Raw genomic sequence first — 19,492 nt, forward strand, 5'->3', positions numbered from 1 at the left:
AAAACATAAAAATTACTCTAATTATGTTTGGAAACTATATCAACGTAACAAAAATGGAGGCTTTTGACATTAAATCAAACAGCATCACTCACAGCTAGCCCTTTATTCTCCCTAAAATTCCTTTTTTTTTTTTTAACACCAGGATTCAGGCTTTTTAAAAAGCTATTAAATTGTTGATTACCTCTTTTGTTTGTATATTAGATCTTTATTATTTACTAGTGGCCGGGTGCACAAAATTTGAGCAGGGAGTGGGGGAAATCCCTCAGCCTGGCCTGCACCCTCTCCAATCTGGGATCCCTCTCACAATCCAGAACCACTGGCTCCTAAGCACTCACCTGCCTACCTGATGCCTCTAACTGCTCCCCTGCCAGCCTGATGGCCCCAACTGCTCTCCTCTCCTTGCCTGATGCCCCTAACTACTCTCCCCTCCTGGCCTGATGTCCCTAACTGCCTATCTGCATTCCCCTCCTGGCCTAAACTCCCTAATTGCCTGTGTGCTCTTCCTTCCTCTCCGCACCTTCAGACCCTGGCCAGGAGTGCTGAGAGCTCTCAGCCGAGGCCCCACCCACCCCCCCGTCCTGACACCCACTTCATACTGGGCGGCACCACAGGCTTACACACACCTCTGCCAGGGGGGGCCACCCCCTACGGCAGCCTCATGCCCCGGTGCTGAAAGTTCCCGCAGCCTAGCCATGACTATAACACTTTTAGGACCAATTACCATATTACCTCTTTATTATATAGATTGTAAGCATAGCATTTGCTAGCATTTAAATGCTTTGTGTAGAAGTCAGAATAGGGTAGGTTATGCTATAGTAACAAAGTAATCTAGAAATCTCAGTGGTTTTGTATATGAGTAACTTGTCTTCCTCACAAAGTCTTCTATGATTTTGTTGATTTCTAGGGACTCTTGTTTCCAAACAGTGGTTTAGAGGTCCAGAGTTCTGCTTCTCAGAACTATACCATCTGGGTCCCAGGGTTTTCAGCTCACTGACTCAGGGGAAGAGAGAGTGTAGGCTCATACACCCTCTCTTAAGTGCTTAAAAGTACAGAAGTGATGCTTATAATCTTGGCCCACGGTTCAGAACCTGTCACATAACCCTACCCAAATCCAAGGGGCTGGGAAAATGAGTGTCATAGAGGTATTCACTGAGCAGTAAATGTCTTGTCACACAATAGATTTCAAAGATATTTTAAGTTTGATGTTGTTGAGGAAGGAGTGGGTCTAACCAGGAATTTCAACCCCACTTATACCACTATCCATGAGAAAATGCAATCTTAACCAGTTATAAACTGCTGTATAACTTTAATAAATACAAAAATAAATACAAAAAGATAAGGAGAAAGCAGCTTCCTTCAAAATAAACTCCTGGAGGAATAACATTAGCGAGGTACCACTGCTGAGATAAAGAGATCGGTTCAGACATCTGAAGCAAGGTATGACGAAGAAGAAAAATAACAGGCAGTAATAAGCCACCAGGCAAGCATTGCAATAATTCCTCGTGGAGCATAAACAATGTAGCACATTTATGAACAGAGAGAAGAAAAATTAACTAGAACTAAGAGGCTGGTGGCTGGGCCACACTTAGCCCTGGTGGAGAAATAGCACCTCCCAGTGATGCCTCCTCGTATATCTCCAATTCCCTCCCAGGCTTCATTGCCTTGGTTGAACTCTCATATGTTTCTGGGCATTTTATGTTGCTTCCAAAAGAACTGGGGAGCCACGATCTTACGTAACCATCTATCACAGATGATTTTTAAGTCACATTTGGAGCTAATCAGTGCCACAAAAAAAGATGCATTGAAACCACATAACATTCCTTCCTGTTGACATAGTCCACGAGGGAGGCAGCAAAACAGGACAGAAGAGGGTAAACAGGTGATGAGGGAGTAAGAAAACATGATTTGTGGAGAACACACACAAGAAAACTGCATATGTCCAAAGCTGATGGCATAAAAGAGTGATCACATGTCCGTGGAATGGGGAGAGGTGTGAAGTTTTGTCTCCTGGTAGTTTACATGAGACATGTAACAAGTCCTTCTTTTTGCAGCCCCTGTACTAGTAGACATTCATGTACACACACACACACACACACACACACACACACACACACACACATACATGCACACACATGGAGTCAGGGCTATGACTAACCAATGGGTTCAGTGAGGAGGTAGGCAGGTGAAAAAACACACAAAAACTAACAGCATCCCCTGACATCAAAGTATGTCATTTTCCTTTCGGACGTAATCTCTCAGAATAGTAACTCAGACGAGGTTACTCTGAGAGCAAGAAAGTGAAACCAAGCAAGCCCCCTGCATAATTTTGTATAGGCGCAGACAAGAGGTCCGTGTGACACCCACAGAATACCTTACTCTCAGTCAAAATGAGTAATGACTCTTGTTTCAATTACAACTTTGTCCTCACTCCAGTCTGCCTTGCCCATAGATAACATGTACGAGACCCCAATCATAGAACTTAGCTGCTTTGTGACACTATCCAATCCAGGGCAAACACCTGCTTCCTTACATCCTCCCCCAAATCACCAGCCAAAGCCCAAATGCTACACCAAGTTCTTTTGAGCATCCTCACACTGAGCTGCCCATTGTTCCTTGTGGAGAGAGTCTCCTTCACCATCATGAATAATGAATCCAACTTGTTAACCAGTAGTGCACTCCTGGTGACCTTGGCTGAAAAGCACTGACACCGGAATGAAACCATTCTAGTTGGAGAGAGATGCTGCTGTATCCCCAGGAGAGAGACTTAAATAAAAAAGAATAACAGTACCAGTGTAAGCAAGGATGCGGAGAACTGGGAACCTCATCCCTGCGGGGAGGGGGGTTGGGAGTTCAGACAGGGAGTGCTGGGGGGTGTAAAATGGTGTGGCTACTTTGGAAAGCAGTTTAACAGTTTCTTTTAAAATTAAATTATACTCATCTACTTATACCCAGTCATTCTACTCCTAGGTACCTAACTGAAAACGCATGTCCTCACAAAGACTTTTGCACAAATGTTCACAGCAGCAGCATTCTTTATACCCCTGGACTGGAAACCATCTAAATGCCCATCAGTACGCAAATTAGCAAAAAGGGGTATATCGGTGCAATGAAATTATACTCAGCAGCCCAAAGAAACAGATGAAGATACAGGCAACAACCTGGGTTAATCTCAAGCCATTATGCAAAGTGAATAAAGCTAGACATGAGAGAGTACATAGTATATTACTTCACTTATGTGGAAATGTCTAGAAAAGACAAAAAACAAAAACAAAAACAGGGAAGCCAAAAGATCTGGAGCTGACTGTCGCTGGGAGTGGAGCAGGGGATCACTGCAAAAGCTCAGGAGGAAATGCTTTAGAGCACATATGTCAAACACAAGGCCCGCGGGCCAAATCCAGCCCGCCAGGCCTTGCAATGTGGCCCGCACCGCGCTGTCATCACTGCACTCCGCTGTCAGTTTATGACATTGTCAGTTTATGACTGTTCAGTAAACCATTCAGCCCGCGATTTAGGCTGGATTTTAGATTTTGGCCCCTTCTCTGATTGAGTTCGACACCCCTACTTTAGAGTGATGAAAAGTGAACTGGTTGTGGTGATGGTTGCCAACTGTACATTACTAAAAACCACTGAACTTACATACTTACAGTGATGAAGTGTGTGTTACATAAACTCTACTTCAATAAAGCTGTAAAAAAAAAAAAAAAAAAAAAAAAAAAAAACCCTGCAAACAATGGTTATGCAGTCAAGAGTGCATTATAAAATCCTTTTAAGACTCATTAGTGACTTCCTCCTTTAACAAATGAACTCTCATTTGTTTGTATTACTGAATTCTGATGTCAGGAAAGGGAAGTGTCTATATACCCATTGGTAAGTGCACTCCTGAGACAGCCCAGCATCCCAGATGTGTGCCTCCAGAGGAGGTGTCAGCTCCATGTTATTTATCAGATAGCTTGTACCTGCATCGGCAGCTCAGCCACAGAATGAGATAGAAAGTTACATGCTCAAGGGAGCATACAGGGCTATATTTTCCTATTTCCTTTTCTCATCAGGTTCTAAAGCAGGTGCTTTCACACTGCCATTCGGGCTCTGAAAGGGGGCTGGGAAACATGAGATAACACACATATATGTTCCAAATGTCCCCGGCATTGGCACGGCAGTGCTGGGCCTGTGGGAAGGAGAGTTTATGCCAGCAGCCTCCTCTGGATCTCAGACAAGGTGTCCAATGCGTTAGAAGGGCCCCTTCGGCCACAGGTGCTCCTAATACCACTTGATGATCACCACCATTTCCCTCAATGAGATTTCCAGGTTTTACATAGAGAAGTCATAGCCTCCAGGCTGTAACAGTGTGAGAAGTGGTGGTGTGCTGGTAAATGTTTAACAAAGAGCTCTCCTGGGGTTGGGAAGGACCTGGTTTGTAGCTTTTGCTGATTGCTGTGGTGTAAATACTGCTGCCATATCAGAGTTCAAGCTACTGACTTGCTGTTACTGAGCATGGAGTTGGGAAGGCAGTCACCGTGGCTCTGGTGAACTACCTAACGGGAGCTGGCTCCAGCACACCTGAGCCTGGGTCAAAGCACAGAATTACAATTTTTTTATTAAACCTTTAATCAAGACCTAGAATGGCAGAGTAAAACATATAAATTTTTTTACTTAATAGTTGAAATAAATTTTAAACATTCAAAATTTAATAAATTGCTAATTTTATAATTTCTCTGCATTTAGGAGTTCTATCTGCAAATTTTCAATAGGGTCATTTACATATATGTGTGTATATATGTGTATATATATACATATATCACAAACATATATATACATATATACACATATTAGTATATATTCATTTATATACATAAATATATATAGAAAGTGTGTGTGTACATAGATACATACCTATATACCTAAATGAGCCCAATGTTTATCTCAGAAGTCCTGAGGCCTAACCCAAGGTTCTTTAGTTGACCCTGCTATCAGACAGAAACTCTGTTGGTAAGGTCCTCACTCAGTTACAATGGATCGACTAGCCAAGGAGTCATCATTTCTCCAAGGGTGGTGCCCAGTTCATGTCCTCAGGAGAAACCATCTGAAGTGGCTCAGAAAGACCTCATCTCAGCTCCTTGTGCCAGGGACACACGTGGGCATGGGCTTGGCCTGCAGCCAAGAGAGGAGTGAATGAGTTGGGACCAAATGGAGCTGTTGCTCATAGCGGCGTCGGGGATTCACACACTGCTCACCTGCTTAGTGGTGAGGGAAGGCTTCCAATATCCAAGACATGTTGAGGACTGGCAAGTCTAAGAGTATAGACAAGTTCTTTTTCAGGAGTGAGTTTCATAAGATGCCCATATCCACTGCCCAAGGTCAAGGATGGATCCCTTTCGTCTAGAATCCCTTTCTTCAGGAATCTTGGGTCTTTTCCTCCAATAGGCATGCATCGTCAATGCACTTTCCATTAGGTTCTGATAATTGGTCAGTGACCAGCAATGAGGGAGTCCATCATTGCAAAATGAAGACAAAAGTGTCAACAGTCGCAAAGTGGACATTTGATAACCTCATAGTTCTGGTTTCAATGTGTGAGCGAAACAACTTGCCATTTATAAAGACCCTTTTCAAATATAAAAACATTTGTAAGCTCGATTTCAATTTTGAGCTTTCCCTATGCTCCATGAAGAAAAGCTCCCATCTTAAAATTACTATTGCCAGAGAGAGTTCACAATGGGGGAAGGGCATATGCTAGTAATTACTAATTTAGCATTTAGATAACATCTGGCACCTGCAACGTGTTTGTCTTTGTCACTCTGCTTTGCTCATATGGCTCACACTCCCTGCAGGTAGGGGTCAATGTGGTTATTTTGGTTTTCTCAGAGAAGCAGGTAAAATACTAACTTGACACTCCTTAGAGAAAGATAGGATAGCAGCAAATAAAGCTAGCAATAAGTGACAACCCTTTCATCCTATAAGAATGCCACTTTTAAGAGTTGTTAATAGAAGTAAATTTCGTCAGCTGTGTTAATAAGAGGATGCTGGTGTTTGTTTTTCTTCTGACTATATAAAAGCCAGATAATCAAAACATGTATCTAAAAATACCACCAAGTGCAAAGATCAAGCCAAGCCACTTCTGTATTTAGTACCTTGGGACATAGCTTTGTTATTTGAAAACAGAGAAATGTACATTTATATGTGTGTTCTCCATTTTGAAGAGATAAGTCTGGAAGGCCACACACATCGTAAACATGAAGTATGTGTCAACTATTTAACACACAGAGCCAGCATCCAGCAAGTGCATCTTCTGCACTGTCGTAAATGTGAAACTAGCCAGTAGCAGGGAGACTTATCTTTGCTGTGCTGAGCCCCTGCCTGTGACATCGTGTGTGTACACTGCCCCCCGCCTGCGGTAGAGGGAAGTGTATGAGCTCTAAGAGAAGTGGCATGCTGGTGAGCACAGACCTTGACTTTGATGGAAAAGGGAAAAGTGTCCCAAGGAAGTGACCTTCGGCTGACACCTACACGGTGAGAAGGTATTAACTGGGAACAAAAGAAAGAGGCACTGGCATGAGGTGGCTACTGTGTGAGTCACTGGAGAAATTGCAATGTCCAGAGTGGAGAGAATGAAGATGCAGAGACAGGAGGTGAGGAAAACTCTGACCTCCAGAATCAGAGAGGCAGGCCTGGGAGCCCATGGCATCCACAGAGACCAGCACTTAGCAGCTTGGGCTCTGGAGCTGAGCCTGACCGCCACTTAGTGGCAGCCACCATTGATGAGCCCTGAGGGACTTCCGTGCCTTGGTTTCCTCACCTATAGTCTGGTATCTGGAGGAGCTGTTGCAAAGCTGATTCAATGTTCTGCTGTATATGACATGCAACTTGATCGTTTTCATTTAACAGCTGTACAGTCCCACTCCTGACATCTTCTTACCACCTGATCTATATTCTGTGGAGCACTGCCCTATAACAGTTGGGAAAGGGCACCCTGATTAAATGACTTTGGGAAACACTGCACATTGGCATAAGAAAGAATCTGAAAGTCCCACAGCTTAAAAGAAAAGTTAGTGTTCTTAACTTAGTGTGTAAGGATATTAATTGACTACCCACCCCAGTGCCACTCCCTTTTTGCCAGAGGCAATGCCATCACTTATTAATAATCTAGGTTCCTACGTCCCCAAGAGTTCCCGGGGAGGGTGTTAAGAAGCACCAGTCAAGACTGATTTTGGTCTCTGGCTTAGCATTTGGAAGGCTCCGCTGAGCAGTTTCAATGTTGTTAATTAAAAAATAAAATATCTCAAAGCTCCCATTTATTCCACACTTCCAAGTATTCCTCATTTCTCAGGACTTTTTCCTGGCCCATACCTATAATTTTCAATGTATCCAGACAGTGACTGTTGGGGGAACAAATCTGTGTCATCAGAACAATAAGACCTTGTTAGCATCGTTTCTTCTGAGCCTCTGTTTCCCCATGGGTAATCCTTGGTGTCAGACTAAGTAATCTGAAAGCCCTTCACACACTAAGATTGTACAATTTTATGTTAAGATCTTTTCACTTTGCCCTGGCTGGTGTGGCTCAGTTGGTTGGGGTGTTGCCCCATACACCAAAAAGGTTGCAGGTTTGATTTCTGAACAAGGCACACACCCAGGTTGGGGGTTCGAGCTGAGGTCAAAGTTTCTCACATCAATGTTTCTCTCTCTCTCTTCTCTCTCTCTCTCTCTCTCTCTCTCTCTCTCTCTCTCTCTCTCTCTCTCTCGCAAAATCAATAAAAATACCCTTAGGTGAGGATTAAATAAATAATGTTTTCAGGTTATCTGATGTGTGTTCTTAGATTGTTGTTGAGATCATCTGATCTCAGGATGAGTGGACATACAACCATCCACAAACGGACAGATCCCCAGCTCTTGTCCTTCCATTATGTTGTCTGTGCTAACCATGATTACTTTTGTAATGTTTTATGTCTCCATTTTTTAAAATCTCATTAAATGCAGCCCAGCTGGAGTTGCTTAGTGATTCAGCATTGACCTATGAACCAGGAGGTCACCGTTTGATTCCTGGTCAGGGCATATGCCTGGGTTGCGGACTTAATGACCAGTGTGGGGCAGGAGGCAGCCAATCAATGATTCTCTCTCATCATTGATGTTTTTTTCTCTCTATTTTTTAAAATTCAAATAGCCTTTTGCAAGCCCCCCTCCAAAAAAATATATAATTAAGTCACAATAATTAATCCTTTAGAATAATTCCAAAAATAGCCCTTCCTGGAATAAAAATTGTTAATAAATCCTTGCATATGAAAAGGCCCTGCATCTTATAAATATTTTATAAGCATTTGTAAGTTTATTTGTTTTTTAAGGATTTATTATTTATTTGTTTAAAAAGTCCTGACCCATAAGCCTATCATGTCCTGGGATTGCAAGACAAATGATGTCTTTCTCCTAATCACATTGTTCTCCATAACTTGGTTCATCTCACTGCGGAAACTCAATTGCTTGGCACCAGGACAGCTGTCCTGCGGCTGATGCTGCCTCCGGGCAGAGTGTCATGCTCACAGCCAGGCTCTGCCGTCTGGCCTGGCATTGCCACTACCCTCAGGTTTCTGCCTGAGACCACCCTCTACTGAGGGCAAGCAACAGGACAAGCTCATTTGGGTTTGCAGTAGTCAGCAAAGGGCCAACCCCTAGCAGCCTGAGATGCCCATTCATTTATCCAGCAGATACACTTTGAGCATCAGTGATGGGTCACATGGAAGGTGAAACCGGAAGCTCCGTTTCCTCTACTCACCAGCTTCAGAGGGCGGTTCAAGCACAGGGCATCGCATCAGTTGCATTGAGTTTCCAGTTTCCATCTGTGTCCCACTGTGACTCCCTATCCTCTCTCCCTTCCTTTCTCAAGGTCTCATTCCATGGGGGTCAGAGTCTTGCATTTCTTCCAGGAAACCCCAAATAGGCAGGCCTGTAGGTGAGCACACCCACCCCTGTAGACCCTCAGACCATGGGCTGTCTCAGCCTCAGATGGAGTCCCTTTCACTAAAAACGCTCTCAGCGACCTCCTAGCCAAGACGCAATCTCTATCACCAAGGAGCTGACAATCAAGTAAAAATAATAATAATAATAACATGTACTTAAAGGATAATATGTACTAAATGCTGCATTTTATTAATTCAATTAAACTAATAATAAAAGTAGCAGCTACCGTTATTGAGTACTTGGTGTGCTCTAAGTGCTTTGGTCATATTAATTAATTTACATGTAAGGACTTATACTTAAAAACTCAAAGTTGTTGCTAAGATCTGCCCTACTTTACAGATGGGAGCATTAACTTGCCCTCCATACAGTTACTGAGAGCAGATGCAGGGGTTTGCACGGAGGAAACCTGCCTCCAGCGCCCACTCTCATAACAACTAGAGCATACCGCCCTCCAGTGGCCACACCAGGAAGCAGAGAGAAGGCTGTCACCCCTGAGGACAGTAACTGGTGTGGTACAGGAATGATGGTCATGTGCTTTAGGAGTGAAAAAGTGGGGGAAATCACATCCAGCTGAGATGATCGGCAGGTTATAAAAGGCAGCGTCAGTTGTACCAAGCCAGGTGTGATAGATAGAAGTGGAGAAATAATTTCAATCCAATTGGGTCACATACAAAGGGCAGGAGACGGCAGAGTTGGCACACAAGGTACCCACAGCTGCCTACACCTGCCCCCCAGTGCAGAGAGCATGCCGTCCACCAGCATGATGCTGGGCTCCTTCCCTTCTCTCCGGGGAACAGGTGCACCAATGGCTGGTGACGAAGGCAGTGGGAAGTTAGGGGTGCATAGTAAGACAGCTCCTCTCTGGCATCTGACAAAGTTTTTACCTATTTCTTGTGTGAAGTAAGTGGTTGTGAATTGGAGTTAAGGCCAGTCCACTTTTCCCAGTGCAGCTATAAACCCAGAGAAACTTTAGAAAATGTAGTCATTGGCCTTAACTATAGTTTCCTAAAATCAGCTGTAAACACTCATGTCATTTTTTCCCCCCAGGGGGCAATATCAAGCTTGAGCAGGAAACACAATTCAGAGTGTGTATGGTTGCCCTCGGGTGCTGTGGGATGCACCTCCATGATGCTTTTAAGTTTTGGCAATGTATTGTAGCCTCTGCTTCCATCCCATCTGACCCATCCCTTTTGGCTCCATCCCAGGACAGGAGGATTGGGGACAAGCCACAGTGATGCCAGCTACTGCTGCCCAATACAACCCCCACCTGCCCATGTTTTAGGTAGCGCAGCAGTGGCCAAGCACATCTTTAAAACCAAATGACTCAATTAAAACCAAATGCAGTGATTATGACTCATTGTGCACATTGCATCAAAACAAAGCAGATTTCTTGTGGGCCCATTTCCCTTACAATCTTCCTCCTGAGTGTCCAGATCAGCATTTCAAAGGTTTGATGAAGCAAATCCAAGTTAAGAAGCTATTTGCTAAAAATTAGAGATAAATATGGAAATCTTCCCAGCAGATTTAAAATACCCCAAACTAGAAACAACTCAAGTGTACATCAGGAGAAAGGATAAATCTATTCTGGTATATTCAGACAACGAAATGTGACAGTGTCTTAGTTCAGGCTGCTATGATGGAATACCACAGCCTGGGTGGCTTACACACTTATTTTTCACAGTTCCTGAGGCTTGAAGTCCAAGATCAAGGCTCTAGCAGATCAGAGTCTGGTAAGGACTCACCTCCTGATTTGTGGATGGCCAACTTCTCTTTGTGTCCTGAAAAGGTGGAGAGAAGAGAGAGAACTTGGTCTCTCCATCCCCATTTCAGGGCACTGATCCCTTTCATGGGGACTCCACCCTTTTGAGTTAATCATCTCCCAAAGGCCCCACCTCCTGATGCCATCATATTGGAGATTAGGATTCAACGTATGAATATTGGGGGGATACAAGCATTCTGTCCGTAGCACACAATGATGAAAAAGAATGAACTGTTGATGTCTGTAACACTATGGATACATTTAAAAGTCCTGGCTAAGTGAAAGAAGCTTTATAGCAAAGAGAAGGACCTGTGGGTCGCCATCTATGTCAAGGTCAAGACCAGGCAAAGCCAGTCTAAAAAAATACAGCACGTCCTCAAATAACATCGTTTTGTTCAATGTCATTTTGTTCTAAATTGATAAAATGCCCTAGGAACTTCACTCTGGTTTCTGTCAATTAGCCTAGGGTAAAACTGGTTTCGTTATCCATCGTTTCCCTGCAGTTCCATGAACATCTATGGCTCTGGGGACTTACTGTACAAGGGGGAATTCCAGGGGATGGAAAGCTCTGTGTCTTGCTCTGGAAAGTGGTTAGTTACAGGGGTGTGTTCAGTATGTGAAAATTCATGGGGCTGTGTAATGACCAGGGAAATAAAAAACGATGATTAAATGAGCTCAGCAAAGATTCAGCAATGTCCCTGTAGGCTTATTGGTAGATGTAGGTATGACACAACCAAAATCATTGTGCCATTTGGGGCAGCTTTTGTGGCCTCGAGCACTGTTTGGAGTCCCACAACATTCAAACACCGAGATCTTGAGACACTGGGGTTAGCAGACCCAATGTTTGGGACTGGCGGGCACTGTGCATCCTGAGGAGAGAATGCAGGCTCAGCAGTGAAGGCTCCGAGGCTTCTGTGCATGCACAAATGTTGCCTGGGAAGTAATGCCTCCCATCAGTGGAGCTCAGCTCCGGCCCCACCTCAAAAAAGCCAAGAGAGCTTTAAAATATTGGCATCCAGGCTAGACTCCACCCAACCAAATCCTAATCTGTGGGCATGGGCCCAGCTGCGATGTGTTAGGAGTGTCCCAGGTGAGTGAAATGAGCAGCCAGGATGGAACTCTGACCACCTGGCTTTCTCATGTAGCTCACATCTTACCTGCAATTCATTTCCATCAACCTGCTCCCGGCCCCTGTGGAGCCCTGAAGCAATGACCCCAGAGGGGTAAGTTTTGTTTGGGTGGAGGGGATGTGGGAAGAAGAACAGCCCTTAGTGTAGGGCCTGCCTCAGAGAGAGGCTGGAAGTGGGGGAGGGCCCCCCACACCCCTACCCTGCCTGCAGCCAGACATCAGCTGCCTGGAGCAGGAAGAACGCCCTTCTGTCCGTGTGCGTGATTTCCGTCACTGCCTTCGGCTCACATCCGTGAGGTGCAGTTGCATAACCCAAGGAGCTGTTCTTAAAGTTCAAAGTCAAGATGGATCTGGCACAGCGGGAAAGTCAGGATAAATTTAGTCAGGATCACAGCTCTCCGGCAGAGGCACGACTCCGACTGGCGGGTGCTGTGCATCCTGACACACAGATTCCTGGGCTGGAGATTCACACCCAAATATCCGACCGCAGCCAAAAACAAGGTAGGCAGCGTCTGGGCCATTTCCACCGCTCCGGGAAGGGGGGCCAGGGCTGTCACTACACACTGTCTTGGGGTTTTCTCTGCTTCTAATGATTCCGGGGCTGGGTAGCTCCCTGGATGGGGCAGCAGGCTGGGCCAGAGTCAGCTCTTGGCAGACCCCCCTCTTGCAAAGCCTCCCTGCCTCTGGGGTCCAGAGAGCACCCCTACTGCTCCAGGGGACCCAGGCCTGGCAGGCCCGCCCAGCATCCTCACAAGGCTCCGATGTGGAGCAGGAGGGAGCACAGCCTGGAGGAGTGGCCAGCCCCCTCCTGCACATCCTCACTCCCTGGGAACCTGGGGTGGGCTGGGGTGGGGTGGGGTGATGTGATGGGTCAGCATGGCTTTGCTCTTCTCCCCCCCCCCCCCATCTCCCATCCCCACAAAGCTCTTTCCACAGGTAGACACATTTGCCCCTCACACTCCTCTTCTCTCAGTCACCCTGGGACCACTCTACTTGGTCGGGTGAGGTTGGGCAAATGATTAATAAAAACCTACTAGTCCTCTAACACTTGACCTAAGAAAAACGATGGGACAGTTAAAAAAATCACACAACTGCTTTACTAGTTGGTCCTTAACCAAATGGCATCCAAAATATTGGCATCCAGTTCTAGTTAATTTTAAATGGAGAGAAATGTTTTATTAAATTCTAAACTAAGATATTTTCTAAGCCTTTTTAAAAGTAAGCCTTTGCTACCTAAACTTTAAGATGCTTAATATATGCATCTCTTCAAACCAGCTGACATGCTAAAATACAAATTAGATAAAATTGGGTTGAAATTATTGATTTTAAAAATTATTCATATTATAATTCCTCTCCCCAGGATCTGTGATTCATTGTGGCAATTAAAAATATAGATTTTATTTATATGAACACTGAGGCAACATAACATTTATATAAATTAGTGAGTAATACCATGTTAAAATTTCTTATATATATATGGAGCAGTATCTTTATTCAAAAAAGAATTCTATAAATCACAGAAAATATTTTACTTGGACTTGTATTTAAATAATGGGGGAAAAAGAACTTTCCACTAACTAGTATTGCATATGTGTACAAAATTTTTAGGTCACTTTTTATTACAGGAAACACCTATTATCTTCCAGGACGTCTGTGTGCCCTCTCCCCACCCCTCTCTGGCCTCTGTTTCTCTGTAGCCTGTGGGATTACATGACTCACCAACCCCCTGCCAACTTTCCAATGGCCCCTTCACACTCCTTGGCTGCATCGCCTTCTCTGAAGTATTTGTCACTGCTGGAAACACTCTCCTCCGGGGACGTGGGACCCTTGTTTCCTTTCTCTCTAGTCCTCCCCATCCCACACAAGAACAGCACATCACACCACATTCCCCATCGCCAATCGCCGGTCTTTGCTTTCACTCATGCCCACAGCTTCCAAGGTTACCAAGACCCTCCTCCACACACACATACACACACACACTAAAAACTATCCAAAGCTGGGGTTGTCATGCAGTACCTGTCATGACTCAGCTCCACCACTGAGGCCGGAACATAACCCTAGACTAGAGTCTAGACTACAGATAAACAAATGAATGTGGACGCGTTCTAATATAACTTCACAGAACTTATAAAACTAGGCAGCGGGCTAGATTTGACCCAGGGGCCATCAATTACTGAGCCATGCCCGAAAATACACCAATGGGTCACAGCAGTTCTCTATGCCTGTTGGAATTCTAGGTGGTTCTGATACTCCTCATATTGTTCTATGTTTTCTAAGTGTGCTAATATGAACATGGACATCGTATTTATGATCAGAAAGAGGACTTAAGCTAATGGCAGCCATTAGTGGCTGGTGCCCTGATCAGCTCTATTGATTGAAGTTTACTCCCCTGTGGAAAGACAGATCCTTGTGGACTGAACGCTGTTTACAAGGAGCCTGGGATCAAGTGGGCCTCACTGGGCTTCTTTGAGGCTCTAACAGAGATTTTTATTCCCTTTCCTTCTTGTCCTTAATCCGTGCAGGCATGAGGTTGCCGGCTCACATACTCACACACACACACACACACACTGATCTTGGGGGAAGTGCATGGAATTCTCTTTTCCAGTACATTTCCCAAATGACCTTCTCACCTCATGGCAGTGTGGAAGTCAAAGAAAATGCTTTTATTTCTTACACTACACTACACACTCAATAGAGATGAAAAACTGAGGCACACTGGAATGCTTTCTCCTCACCACATCAGCTCCAGTCCCCACAGCACAGAATAAAGCACTGGTTTATTTAATGCCCCCGAGATCCCAGGAAAGGGGCCTTGGTGTCAGCAGCTGTGGGTGACACGAGGCAGGAGATGTGCAGGCACCTCCTCTCCCCTGCTGAGACCCCCATTAGCTGAGCAGCATGGGGCTCTAGCTCAGCGGCCCAGGTCCCTGCACCCTGCTCCCTGTGGCCATCAAAATGCCCTGTTCCTTCAGCACAGCACCACCTTGGAGGGGGGGCGGAGGGGGGGCTGCCCACCCAAGCTGGCACTGGATCAGCTTGAAGAAGGGCGAGTGAATGGCCCAGGTGAACAAGGCCATTCACAGCATCGTTCACTGAGGCTGTGCTAGTGTCCCAGGGTCACCTCACAAAACCCCACAAATGTGCCAAGTGCCCAGTGGGGGCCTGGAGCCCGCTGAGCTGGCATATAGATTGGCCCGGCTCTAACAGCGGCCAAGAGGAGGTCCAGCCCAGGTTGTGGAGTCTGTGTGGAGAGCTAAACTCTCCTAAATTCTCTCTAGCCACACCTCTCATCCCCTGAAACCGTAACAGTGAAGAGCCCGCATGTCTTCATTTGTGTCAGAAGGGAAAGGTTAAGTCGGGATGAAAAGGTTAAGTTGGAAGGATTAAAAGTGCTCCTGTCATTTTCTAGGTCAGATTGGCTTTCACTTGGTACCTTGCCAAACAGACATTTCACTGAGAATTGTCTCGGGGGGGGGGGGGGGGGGGGGGGGAGGGGGGGGGCGGTATGTAATTATAAGAAGATAACGTCAACAGCCCCACTGCAAGCCCCTAGGGGTTCTCTGCGGAGTCTAACTAGGTGTTTTCTTGTGTGTGTGCCTGGAAGTAAATGTACACGTGCTGGTGTGCAGCTCCCAGGAGGCCAGTGCCAAGGCGGTGGACAGGGAGGCCCAGGGAGGGGAGTGGTTAGAGGAGAAAGAGAAGGCGAGGAAGCCTGTACCGAGAAGGCCGAGGTCAGAGGAGAAGGTTGCTGTGGTGGTGCCTGCAGAGGGGCTGGCCGTTTACAAAGTGCTTTTGCTCCCCCAGTTCTGGGTGAGGCACTGAGAAAGGTGGCCGTGGCCTTACAGGAGATCCCCATGGCCAATGAGGGAGGGCGATGGGACAGGGCCCGGTCCTCAACCCACAGGCAGCTCCTGTTGCGGCTCCCAGTCTGAGTCCTTCTGTGGAAGAAGGGCGCCCTGGGGGCAGGTCCTGCAGGTCCCTCCCAGCCCGAGGGGATCCTGATGACAGTCTGCCTGCAGGTTCTGCAGGAAGGGTGGAGGTCTGGTTTCACCCATTTGGGTACCCGCCCCCCTCCACGGAGCTGATGGGCACCCCCTGGGGCAGCAGGAGTGGCCCAGACCCCCACCATGTTGTCACTGTTGGGATTTTACAGATAGTTCTTTTTTCCCCCATAGAAAAAAATGCAGCCTTATTTCTCTGTTATTTTTTAAACCTGAGCACAAGTTGTTTCAAATACTAACTTAATTTGCAGCCTACCCCAGAGCCCCCCCACCCCCTCTGGGGAAGGGAACCTTCTGCCCCTTGGTGATGTGCAGGCGTGCAACCCCTGCAGGAAAGCGGGACCTACCAGCCAGGAAGGTTCCCAGGATGAGAAAATCTGCTCGTGAGGCGAGAGCGCCCCCTGGCTTCTCTCGGTTGTACTCCGAGGAGCAGCCAGGACCTCCTGAAGGGGAGTCAAGGGCAGATTTCCAGAACAGTCAGCAGCAGGAAAGGATGGAGGCCTATGCACCTGCCAGGAAGGCAGACTGGGCAGCAGACACACCCACCCAGGAAGTTGAGGTGAAATGAAATGAAACAAAGCAGAACAACAAAACAAATTCTTGGCAATTATCTGGCTTCCTCCTGACTCCAACTTTTCTTCCTCCTATGCTGATTGATTGGCAGGCACTCTGTCAAGACAAACAAACAAACAAACACTCCTCTGGGGTGGGGACAATCAAATAGGCTATGCTTCAGCTAAAAGGACAAAACACCTTTTTTTAAAAGAAATGTTAGAACCATCTAGATTCCAATTTCTCCAAAAAATAAATCTGGAGTCTTGACGACTCTATTTCCTGCTGCTTTTTTCTACACATTTTTTTTTTTTTTAATTCACTGAAGCTTTGCAGTGTATTTGCTCCAGACTTTATCTGGCATGTGATTCCAGAGCTGGGGAAGCAGGTTTCCTCCCTTAAACCTTTGTCCAGCAAGGTCTGGGTGTCCAGCATGGTGCTGAGCCTGTGAGGAAGCCACACATGAACACCCCCCCACACACACATACACAACTCAGAAAGCTCACTGAAGAAATACTTTCTTACCATGATAGATATTATTTTAAAAAATTATTTGGCGTTGAAGAGTCTGGGCACACTAGATAAGAAAAAAACAACCATCTAGACCCCTCCATGTGGCTCTGAGGGGAGACGTAGACAAAGGAGCTAGCCCCAGAAAAGATGGACAGAAAAAAACACACCCCCACCCAAAACACACCCCCGCCAACACTCACCCTGTGCCCTGCGAGGGGTGGGTCACACAGGTGGAGACCTCCTACACTTAGGCAGACACCCTTGCCTGCACCAGACCTGGGCTTCTCAAACTTCACGATGAACTGGAAACTCAGGGCATAAAGAGCGGGAGACCAGCCCCAAACATGTCCCAGCTGCTCTTTGTGCTGCACCCGGGACAGAGTGCAGCAACACTTAGACCCTGACCACGCAGTCACCTCCAGCCAAAGGGCACGTGGATCCCACTCATCAGGGCCTCTGGAGAAGCAGCAGAGGGGGCTGGGAGACCTGGAGGAAGGCAGGCTCTGCCGGCTCTAACTCTAACGTCTCTCCAAGGCGACTTTCCCTGCCCTCATCAACGTTGTTTCATGAAATAGAAGAGAACTGACGAGGCACTGTATGTAAGAGTGGCACGGTTACATGCACATGGCAGCAAAGGAAAACATCCCTGTTTCTGAGTCAGCACAGAAATAGGAAAAATGGTGCATTCTGGCAGTGGCTCTCCGCAGGAGAATCATCAAGGCGTAGAGTTCCCTGGTGACAGTCTGCACCAATGAATTCACATATTCGGAGGAGGTGCCAGGGCAGCCATACCTCCTTGGAGACAAGCCCACAGGTCTTAGAATCACTTTATCAAGAACAATGGTGCAGTGTGGGTTCCCACTAGCCACCCACAGGAAGGAATCAGCACAGACAGTGTGGTGGCTAGGGGCTGTCCTGGGGCCTGAGATCCACGGGTCATTAGTTCCCAGGGCGCAGGAGGAATGCTCCCCAAGGGGAGGGCCTGGAGAGGGCTGAGCCTGTGGAAGCTGCTGGCCAGAGTGTGGGGCCAGGTGGGCTCCAGAACTCCAGCAGTGGCCGCTCAGGGACATGGGTGCTGATGGGAAGCAGACACCTGTAACCCACAGCACGGTTGGGGTCTGTCCAATCCAGTAATGATGAGAGCTGTTATCTCCAGGGTTTTCATTTCACTTTTCGAGTTAATTCATTTTATTGTATTTTACACGAGTATTGGTACATGCACGACTAATAGTATGTTACAAAATAAATAAGTCCTGCTGCCTCTCAATTGAGCATTTGAGAGGCAAGCATTCAGAGGGCAAGCATTCTCCATGGGAGGGACATGTGGCCCACCTACAGGTAGCCACTGCCATCTCCATAACGCGGCCACTGCTGTCTGGGGGTTGGAGGTACAGCCTGGGTTCTCCCCTGCAACCCCAGGCCAGTGCTATCCTGAGGTGAGGACTAAAGGCTGGCTGGATGGCAGTGTAGTGTCCTGGAGCGGCAAGGATGGGGTGCTGGGACAAGCCCAGGGCTGCACAGATGAGGAGGGGCGCACAGGCCTCATTCACGAGGGGAGTTCAAAGATTTCGGGCTGCCAGGAGGCAGCAGCACAGAGGAGCTTCCTTGCTGACAGGGGAGCCAAGGCCAATGGCCAAGAGGAAATGAGAACGGAGGGATGAGGGAGTGTGGACAAAGTGGGAGATAAAAGCAGTCACTGGCGCCGAAACCGGTTTGGCTCAGTGGATAGAGCGTTGGCCTGCGGACTGAAAGGTCCCAGAGTTCGATTCCGGTCAAGGGCATGGACCTTGGTTGCAGGCACATCCCCAGTAAAGGTTGTGCAAGAGGCAGCTGATCGATGATTCTCTCTCATCGATGTTTCTAACTATCCCTCACTCTTCCTCTCTGAAAAAAAAATCAATAAAATAAAAAATAAAATAAAGGCAGCCCCTGTAAAAGAGACAGAGGAAATGTGTCCTGTCTCTGCTCTGACCCTGACTGAATTACCTAGGCCAAGTTTCTTAACTTCCCTGTGTCTCAGTTTACTCACCTGGAGATGGGAACCATACCTGTGCCATGGGACTGGGCAGCCATTAAGCCCTTACCAACGTCGGCCTCATCTCAGTGGTGCCACCCACAAGGTCTTGGCTCAAGTCCCCAGTATTCCTTCCCCTGCCTTACCCTGCAAACAGGCTGTAGGGTAAGGGAGTAGCAGGGGCCAAAACCCAGGATTGGGGTCTTGCCAGGACCATCAATTTAGAGACAGCAAGTGCGAGTCTTTACCACGAGGGGCTGCAGGTTTGTGAAGCATGGGCCATGTAGCTGGAGGAGGCAGCCGGGGGACAGGGAGGACAGAACAGGAAGCCTAACAGTCTTATGTGGGTGAGGAATGAGGGAAAGCGACCAGATGCTGAGGTTAGTGCACTGGAAACAATCACAGCACACTTTTCAGGTCGACTTGATGAGGGCCAGCATCTTATAAACACTGACCATGAAACTCCAGTCCAACAGTAACTCGCCCATTTCCTGAGCCCAGTGGGGCTACCATCCATGCACACGCATCAGCACAGGTCACTGCCTCCAGCCCCCGCACTTTCTCGGGCACACTGACATTTC

The sequence above is a fragment of the Pipistrellus hanaki genome, assembly GCF_964339955.1.
Source record: "Pipistrellus hanaki genome assembly, chromosome: 4".
NCBI lineage: Eukaryota > Metazoa > Chordata > Mammalia > Chiroptera > Vespertilionidae > Pipistrellus > Pipistrellus hanaki.